Source organism: Lathyrus oleraceus, chromosome 3, assembly GCF_024323335.1.
Source record: "Lathyrus oleraceus cultivar Zhongwan6 chromosome 3, CAAS_Psat_ZW6_1.0, whole genome shotgun sequence".
Classification (NCBI taxonomy): Eukaryota; Viridiplantae; Streptophyta; class Magnoliopsida; order Fabales; family Fabaceae; genus Lathyrus; species Lathyrus oleraceus.
The window spans coordinates 83,949,699-83,966,683 of record NC_066581.1 but is presented as its reverse complement, the minus strand read 5'-3'; positions in this window follow the sequence as shown (position 1 = coordinate 83,966,683).

The following is a 16,985-nucleotide window of genomic DNA, read 5'->3' as shown; positions in this document are numbered from 1 at the left end:
TGATAATTTTAAATTAATGAGCAAATAATGAGGCACTTATTTAGAGGATTAATCAGAATTTTCTGATTATTCAACCTTTAAATAGTGTACTACCTTAAGTATCAAGCCAACTTGATAGAAACTTTCCCTTTCGAGGGAACAACAACACAATGCCGTACGTCCTTCTCTATGAATTGTTGAATATGAGAGTTGGTTAGCACATGAGATAGATGAATCCATTATAGACTTATCTTTTCAACCCACTCATAGGTCACTCGATCATCACATATCATATATGTTGAGACCGTTCTTAAGAAAAATTTGGTATGATCAAAATAGTTGATATACACCATCAACGAACATCCTTGGATCATAAACGTTAGTACAATCAATCACTATTGAATAATTAAAGGTATACACTTTGGTTTGCATAAATTTATTTAGTATATACTACGACTTCATCAAAGTTGCAAAGCATCCATGCAAAATACACTAGGTTTTCACCTTTGGCACTTAAATTTTCTTGGGTACTGGTGCGTTATTAGTTTCAAGAGGTTTAGGGTTACAATCTTTAGACCTTAATAATTTATCAAAACAAAATGGATCTAGGTTGCCACATTTTTTACAGTAAGAGAATTGTAAACATGGTGATTGACTTTCTTCCTATTAATCCCTTTACTATGTGATCTACTGGATGTAAAGCCTAATCCACTTTTATTCAATAAAGGCCTTTGACATAATAGAATCAAGAAAGGTTTATTTTTCCTTATTAAGTTTACGTAGGGTTTCATGAAAATCTTTCACTTTCTATTTCATCGAGACACTAGTCACATAATTATTAGCTCGGTTTCTAAAGTTATCCATTTTATACTTTAATGCTTCACTACACTTAAACACTCAATATAGACTTTAAGATTTAGGTAATGCTTTAATTTTATCATTTTTTAGATTAGCTTAGTGTATAATCTAAACTATTTCTTGCAATATAACCTTTTTACCTCACAATTCTTTTCTTTGTGAGAAGCTTTCAAGCAAATTTCATCTTCTTCGTTGGAGGAAGATTCTTTAAAGATTCTACTAGAGGTTTATTCTTAGAGATTTCTCCTTGATGTTGAATCTCTGAATATATTGTTCGTTGAGACTTCCTTGTCCTTTAATGTTTCGAATATTCCACTAGAAGAGTCTTCTTATTCATATTATATTCTTCATATGAAGTTCCTCTATTTGATGTTGAATCTTTCGAGGGTCGTTCAACCATCAACACTCTTATTTCGAAGGAGATTACTTGAGTTGATTTTTCTACTTCACACAAGTTCTTTGATGAAATTGCTAGAGATTCTTCCAGATTTGAGCTCATGCCTTCATCCTTTAATATTTTAATCAACTTATTTAATTTCTCAACAATTTATTCCTTCTTGGATTATGCTGAAAATTTTAAATATTCTCATCTTTTGATTTAAGAAGTGGATCAGGTTTCCAATTCTTAATTTTTAGATATATGATTTAGTGATGAAGGTTTCCAATTGCTTATGATTATTCATTGCAGGGGTTTTCTTCAGCTGAATCCCTAGTGAGATCTCTAGTAGCATCTCCACCTTATTGAGATTAGCAGAGTATCCAATTGTAACGTGTTATCGGTCTAACCCTTTTGTGTGTGTTTTGTTAGCATATTCATACACATGTTCATAAACATATGCATATCATCATGGTGTTTATTTATGCATCTTGCATTTATTGGTGCTTTCGTTGCTCTCTGGTTTTTTCTTCCCGTGGAGTGTGTGCATCCTATATCCAATAGAATGTTGACCTTAAGTAGAAAGCGCTTATCATTTCTAATTCCCCATGGAGTTTGATCCTCGTGGAAGGTTTTGTTTCGGTTTTTCTTTCCAGTTCATTATCTGGATGGAACTAATCCCTAATTAAGTATATTTCCTCATTGGATTGAGTCTTCTTTGACCGTTTCTCTCCAGTTTATTCTAGGGTTGAACTTTGGTCCTTGGAGCTTATTACCTTTCTTAAGTTATCACTTGGTTGATAGTTATCACTTTCCTAAGTTATCACTTGTATATTATCATTTTACTAAATAAAATACCAAAAATATGTCTTTGCATTTGTCTAACTCTTTTACTAACTCTTTTGTTTGGAAAGTCATTTTCTATGTTGAAACATTATAGGTCATTTTGTCTAAACCCTAATTCGAAAGTCAACTTCCCAAGGCCCCAACTTGCTCAATTTTTATGATATGAAAGATTTCCAAGTTTCACAATCAAATTCATTGTGTCTACTTCAACTTTTATGTTTGGAGTGGGAACTAATTCAACTTTTTTGAGCATGTGATATGAGGTTACATTATAGGCCACTTTTGACCTATACCAATGATCAAGTGATTTTTCCAAACTTAAAAAATGCATAGCTCTATCATTTCAAATCCAAATGACATGAAACTGGTGACTATTTTGAAGGTCTTTGAGAGAGATACAACTTTGATGAAGACACGTTTCTCATTTGAAGCTCCCATAAAAAGTTAAGCAAGGTGGAATATTGAGACATGTGGCTTGACACATAGAAAAAATTTAATATGTCAAATTTTTCCAAACTTCCACCTCAAATTTCTCCAAATTCCAAGCTCCAAATGAAAAAGTGTTCAACATCAAACTTGTTCCTCTTGATCTCACCTTTCCAAAGAGTTCAAATTCATTCATTTTGGATGAGAAATGCATAGGCTGCGCATGACTTAAATAGGCTGATATCATTTGGCATGGATCCAACTTCAAGCATCAATGTACATGTGCCTTGCAATCTGAGCCAACTTCAACACATCTGATCTTCAATTATGGACTTCAAGCCATAATTTCATGGGCCTATGCGCGCCCATGCAGCATTACATCACATTTTCCAAATTTGGAAATTGAAAGTGAGTGTGAAAATATCACATGATTTAGCTATAAATAGAGCTTCAATTGCTAGAATTCATAACACCATTGTGCCAACATTTATTCCCCATTGAAAACCCTTCATTCTCATAGGATAAGCCTGATAAATTCATTTGAATTTGAGCTTGAATCTCCACTGTTTTGGAATTCAATTCTCCAGGAATCCATTGCTTCTAAACCACTTAATCCTTCTCCTGCAAGCAAGTTGAGTGAATCCAAGCACAAGCAAGATCAAGATCTATCAAGTTCAGACCTCCATCGAAGGTAATTTTCAAAAAACTTAAACTCTTCGATTCTCTCAAATTCTTGCTCAACTCTATTGATTCTTTGGTTGTCTAAAGTCCTACCAATGTAGGCAAGAAGATTGAGTTGCTTTGAGGTCAAATTGAAGCAACTCAGTTCATGTACCTCAAATTTCAAGTCCACATATCTCTCAATATATTTGGAATTGGAGTGAATGGAGGTCAGATTCGAGCTCAATGCCATTTTTTCTTCAAGATCATGTCCTTGTTTTTCTTTTTGGTGATGGTTCATCTTGACCAGTCCGATGAGGTTCACCGGAGAAGATGATCGGAGCTCTGGCTCCGGCGATGACTTGGCAAGGCTGTGAACCATAGGATCTGTGTATCACGTTTTAATCTTGAGCGTTTGTTTTAATTACCATTGGTACAACGCTGTTGACTAAGGTACATCTGGAACGCACGCTTTGGACCATCAGATCTGCCACCTCAATTAATGAGGGAGATCTGATGGTCCACGTAATTTAGAATTTCTGACTTTTTATTTTAATTGCATTTTATTCAATAATTCATATTAAATTCAATATTGATCCAAAAAATATGGGACTTTCACCAAAAAATTTCAAATATTTTTCTCTTTCATATTCTGAATTAAAATTATTCTTTGGATCATTATTAATATTTTTCATGAATTAATTTATTTTGCATTTATTTTAATTGTTTAAAAATATTTTTAAATGTCCAAAAATTATGAAATTTTTTACTCCAAGGTCCTTTGACCTTGTTTGACCTATGATAAATCTCATGGCCATTTCTTTGGTGTTTCGATGAGATTTTCGGAATTGGACAAAACATATTTGATTTTAATGCATTATTTTATTATTTTTAATTGAATAAATGCCAATTAAATTTTGTTGACCATTTGTATTGACTTGTATGAGTTTGCTTATTGTTGTGGGGCCTTTGTCAAGGTTGATTTGACTTTGTCAAGTTAATATCATTGGATTTAGGGGATTAATGGAATGTACATTCCATCTCCCAAAATGAATGAATGATATTAATTTGGTAAAAGTCCTCGTTTGACCAATTTGTGATCTCATTCATCCCCTTCTCTTTTTATCTCATTCCTCTTCTCCATTCATTCATTTCCATTTGGCATATGACATCTCAAAGTCCTAATGCTAGTTGATTGAAAAATTGACATGAGTATGGAGATATTAGGCCACGCCTTTTGAATATTTTTTGTGTGTGGTATGTTTCATGAGCATAGTTCATAATACTATGTCTCCAACATGCATTAACACCAAAAGTCTATTGCCCGACCTCAAATAGTTGTGACTTCTATATAAGTCCAATTACGATTGCTTAACATAGCGCTAAATTTGTGACATATAAGGCATAAGCATTCTAGTTAGTGAGATTGTATGTCTCCCCTCTTTCATGGTATTGTGTGGAAACTTGGCCTTCTTTCCTTCCTTTGGAAGATGTTTTGGTTCAAGGATCCATGCTTGTGATAAGTGGGTTGAGTTTTCTCCAAAGATTGTCTTTAAATCAAAAACAAAACAAAACAAACTTCTAACCTACTAACTACTAACTTTTAACTTTAAGTATTTACTTCAATGCAATTTACTTTTAGCACTTTATATCATTTGTCATTATACATATCATTCTAATTGTTTATGTTAATGTAATTTTCACTTTGTCCATTTGGACCATATTTTGTGATATATTTTGTTTGTGTTACTTTGCTTGTTTGTGTGGTCTTTGACCATTAATGCACATAATAATCATAAAAAACCCTAAAAAAACTTTTGAGTGGACTGTTGGTTTGATCTTGGACAAATGGACTTAGAACTTAGGCAACATTCTTTTGCTAATGGACTTGGCCAATGCCAACTTGTTGAAGAACCAAGTGGTTGCAAATCTGAACTTCATCTGATACACCTTTGAAGACCTCTCTAAGTTCATCTGCAACATGATCATTGTGAAGCTGTTATTTTGAACCTGTGACTTGTGGAATTCATCTATTTCTTGGGTTATTTTGGAGAAGATCATGGAATGGATAAGCTTGGATGTGGCCATCTTTATTTAATGCCTTGCTCTTCAAGATAATATAATTGTGCATTTGTGTGTTGCTTGATTCTAAAAGTCCAAGGGAATTCTGGGTTTCTATTGACATTTTTGTCTATTGGATTGCTACCCATTTGGTCAGATCTTTTCAACTCTAAACTTTTAATTTTGTGCATAGGATAGTTGTAATACCCCAAAATTTACCCTTCATTTTTCCTAGAAGCATACTGCATTAGTGACATGGAGATCAGGTTTTGATCGATCACTCCTTAACAGAAGGAGCCCACACAAAGCAAGATTGAGAATTGGACTTCATTTTCTAAGTACACAAGTCTCAAGGGTCTCAGGGGGGTCCAAGTATCTTATTATGGTCCTCAGTTCATCAGTGAAGGATTCAATGCTATCAGAGTGTTCATCTGGATTTAATCAGAAATTATGGTTTCATGGCTACCTGCAACAGGCAATGTTTGGTTGGAAATAGAGGAGCTCATCCATGTCATGATTAGAGAGGCATCTTGGCCTAGGAAGATTCACAATTATCTCAGAAAGATCCATTGGCAATCAGTGCAATCAGTTCCTGATCATTTTGCCCTAAAACTAGGGTTTGGTATAAAATCAGTTTATTTCTTATTCTTTGGGTGAAACTCTTTTCCATGGCCCTACATATGTCCACAAGGGTCTACATACAAATAATCAGCTCTTTATTTGAGCTAGAAGTGCTTCAACTGATCAATGGAATCGGAAATCAGACAGTTTGGGAAAAGTCAACTGTGGGGCCAGAATAGTGAACTCCTGACATTTTGAGAGTGGAATCTCAAAATCCATGCCTAGGGGATCCTACATGTGAAATTTGATCAAGGTTGGATCATGGATTCATCATTTAATCAGGAATTGGAAAAGTTACTTAATTTCGAAATGGTTGACTTTCCATTTAGGGCAAGTTTTCATGATCGTTGCACTCACTTTAAGCCCATTTTGCATCAAGATAAAAGCTCCATTTGAAAATTTCTCCAACATGGAAGTTGTTCCTCTTGTTCCAAGATTTCTAGAGATATAAAGTTTGCTCCATTTGGATTAGAATTGAGAAAGTTATGCTTAGTCAAAGTGAGACATTTTTTTAGGACACTTTGAAAAATTTCTAAGTCCAAAATCTTCAAAATTTGTCAAGACTTCTTGGCCAGTTTTCTTCGACTTCAAGGCATTATTTGAAAATACTTTTTTCACAACAATTGTACCTTTCCATGCCCTCTTTCACATCCTTTTGGAATCATCTCATTTGGATCCATGGTTTGAGAGATACATTCATTTAAAATGGGCACCATGACTTGATTTTCTAGGTAGATTTTGGGTCTGGCTGGGCCAATCAGATTTTCTAAGCATGCTGCACAAACCAGTCACGTTTTTTTTACCTCTTTTTGCCATGCAATGGACATCCATTCACTTAAGTTTGGCCCAAAATAACAGTATTTTACACCTCACTTCACACTTTTAATCTTATGGATAAATCACTTATTAAAAAGCCCATGAGAACACTTAATCCACCCTATTTAAGAAGCTGAAACCTTAACCCTAAAGCAGCATTGGAATTTCGTGGCAAGGAGGCAAAGCTTCATCACATATCAGATTCCATTCCACTTCTATTTTCTAGGTAATCATCTCTTCCATGGCCATGTTTTGATATATCTACGCTTGCTTACCATGTTTATCACCATTAATCCTTCCATTTTCATATTTCGTTTTCTTATTTAAAATATTCTCTTCGTCCATAAAATTACCCAAAAATATTTTTCACTTTTCTTAACGTTTTAATTAATTTTATATAATTTTTATTTTCGTATTTTTTTAATATTAATATTTTATTTTAATTATTTATTCTAAATGGTCCATTTTAACACACTTTTTTGATTGATTTTATTTCTATGACTTAAAATTATTGTTAGCATTTTATTTTTGGGATGAAGGTTGACCACTGTCTCATGGTCAACCTGACCTTTTCTTGGAATTTTATTTCACGTTTTCAATTTATTTTGGATTTATTTTTGACCTAGTTTGGTTGGTGGACTTTTAATTTGACTTCTTTTTGGGGGTTGATGATGTCCTGACCCCACCTTATTTAGTTTAATTTTTCATAATTTTCTTGATTAATTTACTATTTATTCTTGATTTATTTCTAACCTCGTCTTATTAATTGACTTTTGGTTTGACCTATGTTTTGTTTTAATTAATTCACGTGCCAATTTTCATTATTTTTAAAATCTTTTTGGGGAATGATGATGTCCTGACCCCACCTTATTTAGTTTAATTTTTCATAATTTTCTTGATTAATTTGCTATTTATTTGTTATTTTTTAAGTTGACTTGAATTTTCAGTTGACTTCTTTATGATCGATGTTTGACTTAGGGATTGCTTATGGCAATTGAAGAGATCTTTTAATCCTCCCTCGTTCATCTCATATGCCATGTATTAGAGGCCTTTTACCTTGATTTTATTGGGTCCTTACCTCATTTCCTGATTAAATTATTCAGTGGACCCTTCGTGTGCATATTTTCATCTGTTTGATTCATCTGTTATCTTTTATACTTGTTTCTCTCATTCATGCTTTCTATTTCTTGGTTATTTAACATGTTCATACTCCCATGCATTGTTTAAATGCTCCATTGTTTGATTCTTTGGTTTGATTATATATTGTTTATTTATCCGATCTGATTGATAATTGTTGCCTACTTCTATGATGTATGAGGCATATATTCTTGTTGTTTGTTTGCCATGAACAATCCCCATTCATAACAAATGTACCCCTCTCCCATAAAGTGTATAATATTTATTTCTTTATTTCTTTAGTCACCTGTTAATACAAGAATTAAAACTAACATCCGATAACCATTTCAAAATAAGATCAAAAGCTCGATCCAACGTCGAGTAATCATTTTCAAAACATAACAGAACCAACACGCATTCATCCATCCTCTTGTAAGTCGATTGCCTCAGGCATCGCCATCTACCTGTAAGTCGATTGCCTCCGGCATCGCCATCTACCCTTATCTGTAACTCCTCTCTGCGCTCCATCCGTCGATTCTTGTTCCGTTTAGGTAGCACCCATTAGGTAGAACCCTTTGTATGATAACATAGGTAGAATTCCCTTATTCTTTGAATGCTAACATTAGATAGGTGTTCCCCTTTGTAAATCCTAACACATAGGTCCATATTGCATGACAACTCTAGAGCAAAGCTTCCCCACTTTTAGACCTTTCGTGCGTCTCCGATCTTGTGGCATGTCAGTCCGTTCTATTGCAAAGAGGTAACTGCCTAAGACTCGATTCAGCGAGCTGTGACACCTACTGCTAGGACGTTGGACACACTACCCACCCTCCTTTTACACAGCTGGTGTCCTCTTTTGTAAGTACATGTTCAGATGGCAATCCTTAACCCCTAGTTAGCCGAACTACGTTTTGCTCTGATTCTCATTCCAGATGAGATACGCGGGCATAAGACGCGACGTCTTACCGAGCACACTTCTCTTTAACCCATAGGTAGCTGAGCTACGAAGACTCTGATTCTCATACTCAGATGAGATACGTAGGCAGTGGATGCGACATCCTTGCGAGTCATTTTCTTTTAACCTTCCTTTTAGTAAATAGTACTTTAGATATACCTACACCCTTTAGACTAGAACAACACTTATGAAAAGGTCTGCCTAGGAGTACCTAGGATGTTTTGGGTGCTTAAAACCTTCCCATTGCATAACCAACCCCCTTACCCAGATCTCTGACATTTTTACTAGTTTTTGATTCGATAAAACTTTTAGGTTTTTGTTAGCTTTCTAACCATTCCTTTGGATAAATAGAAGTGTGGTGGCGACTCGACTTGTATGGTTTACCTTGGATTTAGTCAATATCTCTAATGGTAACGAATACCCCGCTACAGAAAAGTGGCGACTCTGCTGGGGATTATCATTTGCCTAGTGGGTTTTGCCTACTTTTCATATTTGTTGTATTGTATGGTTTATTGCTTTGTGACATATTTTTGTGCAATTCGGGATTACTATATTGTATGTAATGATTGAATTGTTTGAATATTAATTCCTTGTATGCTTGGTGATTTTCGTGAGATGAGTTCTATACCCGTACTCGAGTGCACTTAGGATAGGAGAATGGCATAGTCTTGTTGACTTGTGTGGAGTTATTCCTTAGCAAGTTGAGTTGCAAGCCCATTCACTTGGTGGAGGTTATGTTGGGATCAATAATGTCACACGAGTAGTCGTGGTTAGGCATTACTCTTTCCAATATATGCCTTAGAAGCCAAGGACCTTAGTTTACCATGCCCATCTTGGCCTATTTTTAGGACGTAGTGCGAAGATCGTTCAAGTGTAAGATTTGATACGATTGTTACGCGATACTACACTCATAAGAGTCTCTCTTGGGAATATTTTTGGAATACGAGTAGTCGTTTATCCAATAATATCCGAAAGATGGGATGATGACTATGGAAACCTCTTGTAGAACATGATTGTCAGGTTTAACCATAGTACACTCCCTTTGGGTGGTTCTTAACCAAGACTCCATGCTCGCGACTCGCAACAAACCCTTGATTCGTGGTTGATCCGTTCTTGTGTATCCTTAATATCAATGGAACTTGGGTGTTGATAAGGTGTAAACCATAATCCACTAAAATGGATGATTGATATTAAGGATGACTTGATCCATCCCGTGACCTTTGTGTGGTTTGATTTGCTTGATCCTTGAGTGTGATTGTTGCATCCATGCATTCATGCATTCATACACATCCATATCATCAATAATGAGAAAACTTTCAAGGAACTTAAGAGGTCTATTTGCAAATTTTCAGACATGGATAAGCAAAGAAGGAATATAAAGAAGTACAGTTTCAGACAACCCGACTTGAAAGAGTTAAGGAGTTTGACATCCTATGTATTAGATCCCTTGGAATTCAAGGCTCGTCATGGGAAGCTTCTGTCTATTCTGGCTACTCAAGTGGATGAAGGTCTAATGAGTGTGTTGGTGCAGTTCTATGATCCCTTGTACCGTTGCTTCACTTTTCCGGATTTCCAGCTTTTGCCCACGCTTGAGGAGTATGCCTATCTTGTGGGCATACCTATCCTAGACCAGTTGCCGTTCAGTGGCTTGGAGAGAGTTCCTTCTTCTCAAGATATTGCTGATCTATTGCGTATAGATGAATCTATTATTGGTGCTCATATGACTACCAAAGCTGGAATTCAAGGTCTCCCGTCTGATTTCCTCATTGATCAAGCTACTATGTTTGGGAAGGCCATGAGTGAGGACGTCTTTGAGGCTGTGTTTGTACTTCTCATCTATGGGCTAGTGTTATTCCCCAACATCGACAAGTTTGTGGATGTGAACGCCATTAGGATTTTCTCTACTCTTAATCTCGTTCCAACTCTGTTGGGTGACACTTATTTCTCTTTGCATATGAGGAATGCAAAGGGCGGTGGTACCATTTGTTGGTGTAAGCCCTAGAGGCCAATACTTTTGGTACTTGTATCGAATTATTTATTAATAATAAAAGGCATTTTCTTTATTATGGTTGATTAATAAAGTCCCTGGAATAGAATGTCCGTTTAATGTATTAAGTGTGACTTAATCATGAGAACACATTAAACATAAGGAAACTATTCTTAAAGTATCCGTAGTCGAGATTTAGTGTGAAGTGGGATAACATTAAAGCATTAAGACTATTATGTTTGTAGACTGATGATCACATCTCATGGATCATGGATAAAGAGTTATCAAGTCTTAAACATAGGTATAAATATTAGGAGTAATATTTATACCGGATTGACCCGCTATGAGAATACTATATAGAAAGTTATGCAAAGTGTCATAAGTTATTCTCATGGTGATAATGGTGTATACCACTCATCGACCTGAAATCACTATGGACCCTAGATGTAGAGTCGAGTGCTTTATTGCTGATCAAACGTTGTCCGTAACTGGATAACCATAAAGACAGTTGATGGGTACTCCACGAAGCATGCTAGGGACATGAGTGACCTAGATGGAATTTGCCCATCCTGCATAACAGGATAAATGTCTATGGGCCCAATATTGAACTGGACAAGGATGACACGGTCTATGCCTTGTGTTCAATATAGACATAAGGGCAAAAGGGTAATTATACACATAAGTATTATCACAGAAGGATTTGTCAGATCACATGACATTTTCGTGTCTTGGGTAGCAGTGATGTGTTGCTAGATACCGTTCACTGTTTATTATGTTAAATGTGTGATTTAATATAATTGTCAACGTCACGAAAACCTACAGGGTCACACACAAAGGACGGATTAATGAGAGATAGAGTAACTAAGGAATACCATAAGGTACGGTGCCCTTAAGTGAATTATAGAACATCGTAAGGTACGGTGTACTTGAGTAGAATACGAAATATGGTAAGGTACCATGGGCTTAAGTGATTTTGGGCATATTATAAGATATGGGCCAAAATACACTTAAGTGGGCTTTTTAGCTTGAAGCCCACACAAGTGGTTCTATAAATAGAACCCTTGTGCAGAAGCATGGATTGCGGTTGCATTATTTTCGTTTTCTCTCCCTCTCTCTCTCACTCAAAGCCTTCATTCGTACCAGCTAGCACTGAGATTGAAGGAATCCGTTTGTGTGGACTGAGTAGAGACGTTGTCATCGTTCAATGTTCGTGATCGCTTCGTGGATCTGCATCAAAGGTTTTGATCGTCACAAGAGATCTGCACCAAAGCTTTCAATCGTCACAAGAGGTAAATATTCTATCACTGATCATGACCATTCGTAAGGATCTTTAAAGGAGAAAATTTTAATTTCCGCTGCGTTTTGGACCGCAATTCTCCTTCACCATTGTGTGTTGTTTGCCTCTGTTGTACAAGTGGTTTATTTCACACTTGCCTCAGACGCTCGCCTTCAAGGAGAACAAAGGATGTCTACGGTGGTCCATGAGACTTATGTCTCTCACTAATGATGATATCTTTTGGTACAACCATGTATATGATGGTGTGCAGATTATCGACTCTTGTGGTGAATTCTCCAATGTACCTCTTCTTGGTACATGCGGTGGAATTAACTACAACCCTATTTTGGCACGTCGTCAGCTTGGGTTCCCCCTAAAGGATAAACCCAATAACATTCTGTTAGAGGGTGTGTTCTTTCAGGAGGGTAAAGATCCCTAAGGCTTGAAGGGCAAGATGGTCCACGCTTGGCGCAAGATCCATAAGAAAGGAAGGAAGGAGCTAGGTCCGAAGAACTGTATCGCTTTGGAACCCTATACCTCTTGGGTTAGGAGGAGAGCTTCTGAGTACCTCATGCCTTATGAGTATCCTAGACCCACACCTTTGGTTGTGGCTGGGCCTTCAACCCTCCCTAGCCAAGGAGTAGAGGAGTTGAGAGACGAAGACCGTTCGCGTGCTTGGATCCGTGAACGAGAGGAGTTGCTTCAGCAGATCAGAGAGAAGGACGCTTTGATAGAGTTCCTTGAGCACCAGGTTATTGATGATCCTAATGACGCATTGACTTCTCTACTTCCTTAGTCTTCCAAGTTTTGGAAGAGGAAGTATGATCGACTCGCCAAATAGAAGGCAGGTATGGAGGCAGCCTATGAAAGGGAGGTGAAGAGGCTTCGTGCAGCTTATCTTCCGGTCTCGATGGCTTTGGACGATTGCTTCTAGGGATCCATAGGATGTTCATTTTCCTTCTCTCTTGTATTGTATTTGGTTACCAAGACTGTACTTGTTTGGCGTAAAAACATTTCCAAATATTAATTGACGTGATATTTCCGTATGTGATAAACGTTTAATATTTCCAAAATTTGCCAATAAGACACTAAAGTTCCTCTGATATAAAAATTAAATCATAAGCATTGCATGCATCATGTTTATCTATTCCTAGGGGTTTATATCTTCTTCTTGATTCTAGTCGGGGTTTTCTTACACTGTTTATTTATTGTGAGACTGGAATCAAGGGGTAGAATGCCCTTTGAAATTGATAAACATGTCATTGCATTTGCATATTCATTAGCATGTCTTGCATAACAGGTACCGCCGCAGTGCTCTCATCTTGTTTGGTATCCCATTATTAGGATAGCTGACTCAAGCATTCACCGGTACGGTACCCGCAGAAATCAACAAAGAGTAATGGAAGGTTTACAAGCAGAGCTCGCTGAGATGAGGATTCGCATGAATCAGTTCATGGAAGTGGTCCAAGGAGTGGCTCAGGGACAGCAGGAGATTAGATTGTTGGTACAGGGGAATCCCCCTACTACTCAACCGGAGGTTGTGGCTGATCCTCCCGCTGGAGAGGCTAATGGACCCAATGGACCGAGGCCTATCCCAATCCCACATGGCAAACTTTGTCAACAACCCATCCATGATGATCAGGAGGATCAATTCCCCCTGCTTCAGGAGGACTTTGGCATGGGACATGGTATGGACCCTATGTTTCGGAGACTGGAAGAGAGGTTGAAAACTGTGGAAGGGCAGAATGCTCTTGGTGTGGATGTTGCTGACTTGGGGTTGGTCCTAGGCGTGAGAGTTCCGCCAAAATTCAAAGTCCTCGTGTTTGATAAGTATAATGGTAACTCTTTCCCGAAGACTCATGTACAAGCTTACTTCCGCAAGATGATCGCGTATTCTGATGATGAGAAGCTGCTCATGTACTTCTTCCAGGACAGCCTAGCTGGGGCATCCTTGGAGTGGTATATGAGGCTGGATAGAGCCCATATTCGCTGCTGGAGAGACTTGGCTGAGGCCTTTGTGAAGCAATATCAGTACAATACGGATATGGCACCTGACAGGACTCAGCTCTAGAATCTGTCTCTCAAGAGCAACGAGTGCTTCAAAGAGTATGCTCAACGCTGGAGATAGTTGGCTTCCCGTGTTCAGCCTCCGATGTTGGAAAAAGAGATGGCCAACATGTTTATGAACACACTGCCTGGATCTTATTTGGAGCGTCTGATGGGTTGCAACGCCTCGAACTTTGCTGATGTGGTCTCTACCGGTGAGAGGGTGGAGAACTACTTGAAGACATGTAAGATCCAAAATGGAGTTGGATCATCATCAGGGACAAAGAAGTCGTTCATTGGAGGATAGAAGAGGAGAGAAGGGGATGCAAATGCCATATATTCTTATCAGAACAGGGGTAACCGGAGGAATAACTTTCAGAATTACCATCAACAACCTTATGTTGCAGCATTGACCATTCCGGCTGCAGCACCAGTGCAACAACAACAACCTCAACGTCAACAAAATCAATACCAACAACAACAGGGTAACAGACCTGCTTATCAGCAGAGACAGAGGATGATGGATAGGCGTTTCGACACTCTTCCGATGTCGTATGCCCAGTTGATTCCCAACCTTCAACATTTGCAACTTGTGCAGTTACGCACTTTGGCTCCTCTCGTTGGCAGGCTTCTAGTGGGTTATGACGCCAATGCTAGGTGTAATTTCCACTCTGGGGCACCTGGCCACACTATTAAGAACTGCAAAGCTTTTAAGCACGTAGTTCAGGACCTTATTGATTCAAAGGCCATTAACTTTGCGCCGGCTCCTAATGTTGTCAACAATCCCAGGCCGCAACATGGTAGAGCAAATGTTAACATGGTTGAAAGAGAAGTCAAATTAGTCAAGGAGGTGTTGAAGCTGAAGACTCTGCTGTTAGAAATCAAAGAATACTTGCTAAAGGCAAATGTTTTCCCCGGCCGTGGGAGCGGTTGTTTGGGTTGTGTTGCACAGAGTGGGGGTTGTGTGAAGCTGCAGCAGGGTATCCAGGCCTTGCTTGACGATGGTATCCTTCAAGCTAAAGACCTATCTGCCCAAAGGTCTGTTGAAGGTTGTTGAGAATGCAGATGTTGATCCTCTCTTTCCTGAAGATGCTGAAGGATTTACAAATGTTGTTCCTGTTGATTTTGTAATTCCTAATGACGCAATTAATTCTTTAAATGTTGTTGCTGATATTCCAAACATTGTGCTTGATTCTGATGTACTTGTTGAACTTGATTCCGATGTTTCGGATGTTTGTGTTTCAATGGATGAGATTTCTGAGTATGACTGTGACGTTGCCACTATCACAATTTTCTACCCGACTACTCAGATCAGTGTGCCAGTAGCTCAACCGGTATCACTAGTGCGACCATCCACTATGACCATCATGACCCCTGGTCCTTTACCTTTCACCAGCGAAAGGGCCATTCCTTGGCATTACAGGGGGAGTGTATACACATATGATCATGGAGTGGAGCAGCCACTGAAAGTAGAAGAGGTGCAAGATCAGAAGTCTGGACCTGGAATTGAGATAAAAGATCCCGCAGTGGACAATGTTGGTGGAATCGGGCGACTCACCCGAAGTGGTAGACTGTTCTCACCACCGGTTACCCAACCTGATAGTGCTGACGCCGCGGCGAAGGCCAAAGGCAAGCAAGTTGTGAATGAGGGTACCTCTGCACCACAGGCTGGTTCTGAGCCTGCTTTCCCGAAGGATATGGAGGAACTTTTGAGGATCATAAAGAAAAACGACTATAAGGTAGTCGATCAGTTGATTCAGATGCCATCCAAGATACTTATTCTCTCACTCCTGCTGTGTTTGGAGGCACACAGGGAGGCACTCCTGAAGGTCCTTAATGCTGCATATGTGCCTCATGAGATCTCAGTGAACCAACTAGAAGGGATCGTTGCAAATGTTCATACAAGCAACGGGTTGGGTTTTACTGATTGTGACTTGACGCCAGCTGGACGCGATCATAACAAGGCTTTGCACATCTCGATGGAGTGTAAAGAAACTGTGCTATCCCATGTTCTGGTGGATACAAGTTCCTCTCTCAATGTGCTACCCAAGAGAGCCCTGTCAAGGTTAGATGTAGAAGGTTTGATCTTAAAGCCTTCCGATCTTGTGGTAAGAGCCTTCAATGGTTTTAAGAGGTCGGTGTTCGAAGAGGTAGAATTGCCAATTCAGATTGGATCACAAACCTTTAACACCGTATTCTATGTGATGGATATCAGTCCTTCGTATAGCTGCTTGTTGGGTCGTCCTTGGATCCACAATGATGGGGCAGTCTCCTCGACCTTGCATCAGAAGATCAAGTTCCCGGTCAACGGAAGAATTATCGCTGTCTGTGGTGAGGAGGATATTTTGGTCAGTAACCTGTCTACATTCAAGTATGTAGAGGTAGAAGGTAAGATTCATGAGACCCTGTGTCAGGCCTTTGAGGCAGTTCAAGTCAAGGATGCAGCTCCAGTGGAAGAGGTTGAAGCAGGTGCCTCTTTGTCGTCCTTCAAGCAGGCACAGGCCTTGGTAAATTCAGGTGTTGCTCCCGGTTGGGGACGTCTGGTGGATTTACCTGTAAAGGAAGACAAGTTTGGGATTGGGTATCAACCGGCATTGACTTATACAACTTCAACGCCTCAGACTCTTCAGGGGCCGATTACTTTCTCCAGTGCTGGCATCATTCAATATGGCCAGGTCTCTACAATCAATGAAGAAGATGAGGATAGTGATTGCGACATTGACAACTGGGTGTGTCTAAGGGATCTGGGTGAAGTTCTCCGCAATTGGTCTTCTGAAGAGATTATCCAAGTCACTCTTCTTGAAGAGTAATTTTCTTTGTTTATTCATGCATATCCAAGTCTTACATTCCGCCCAGGGTGTAATGACTCATTGCAGGGCTCATCTATGTGAATACCTGCGTTTTTTATCATAAATAAAGGACGTCTTTTTGCATTCAAATATTTTGTTCACTGTCTTTCTAT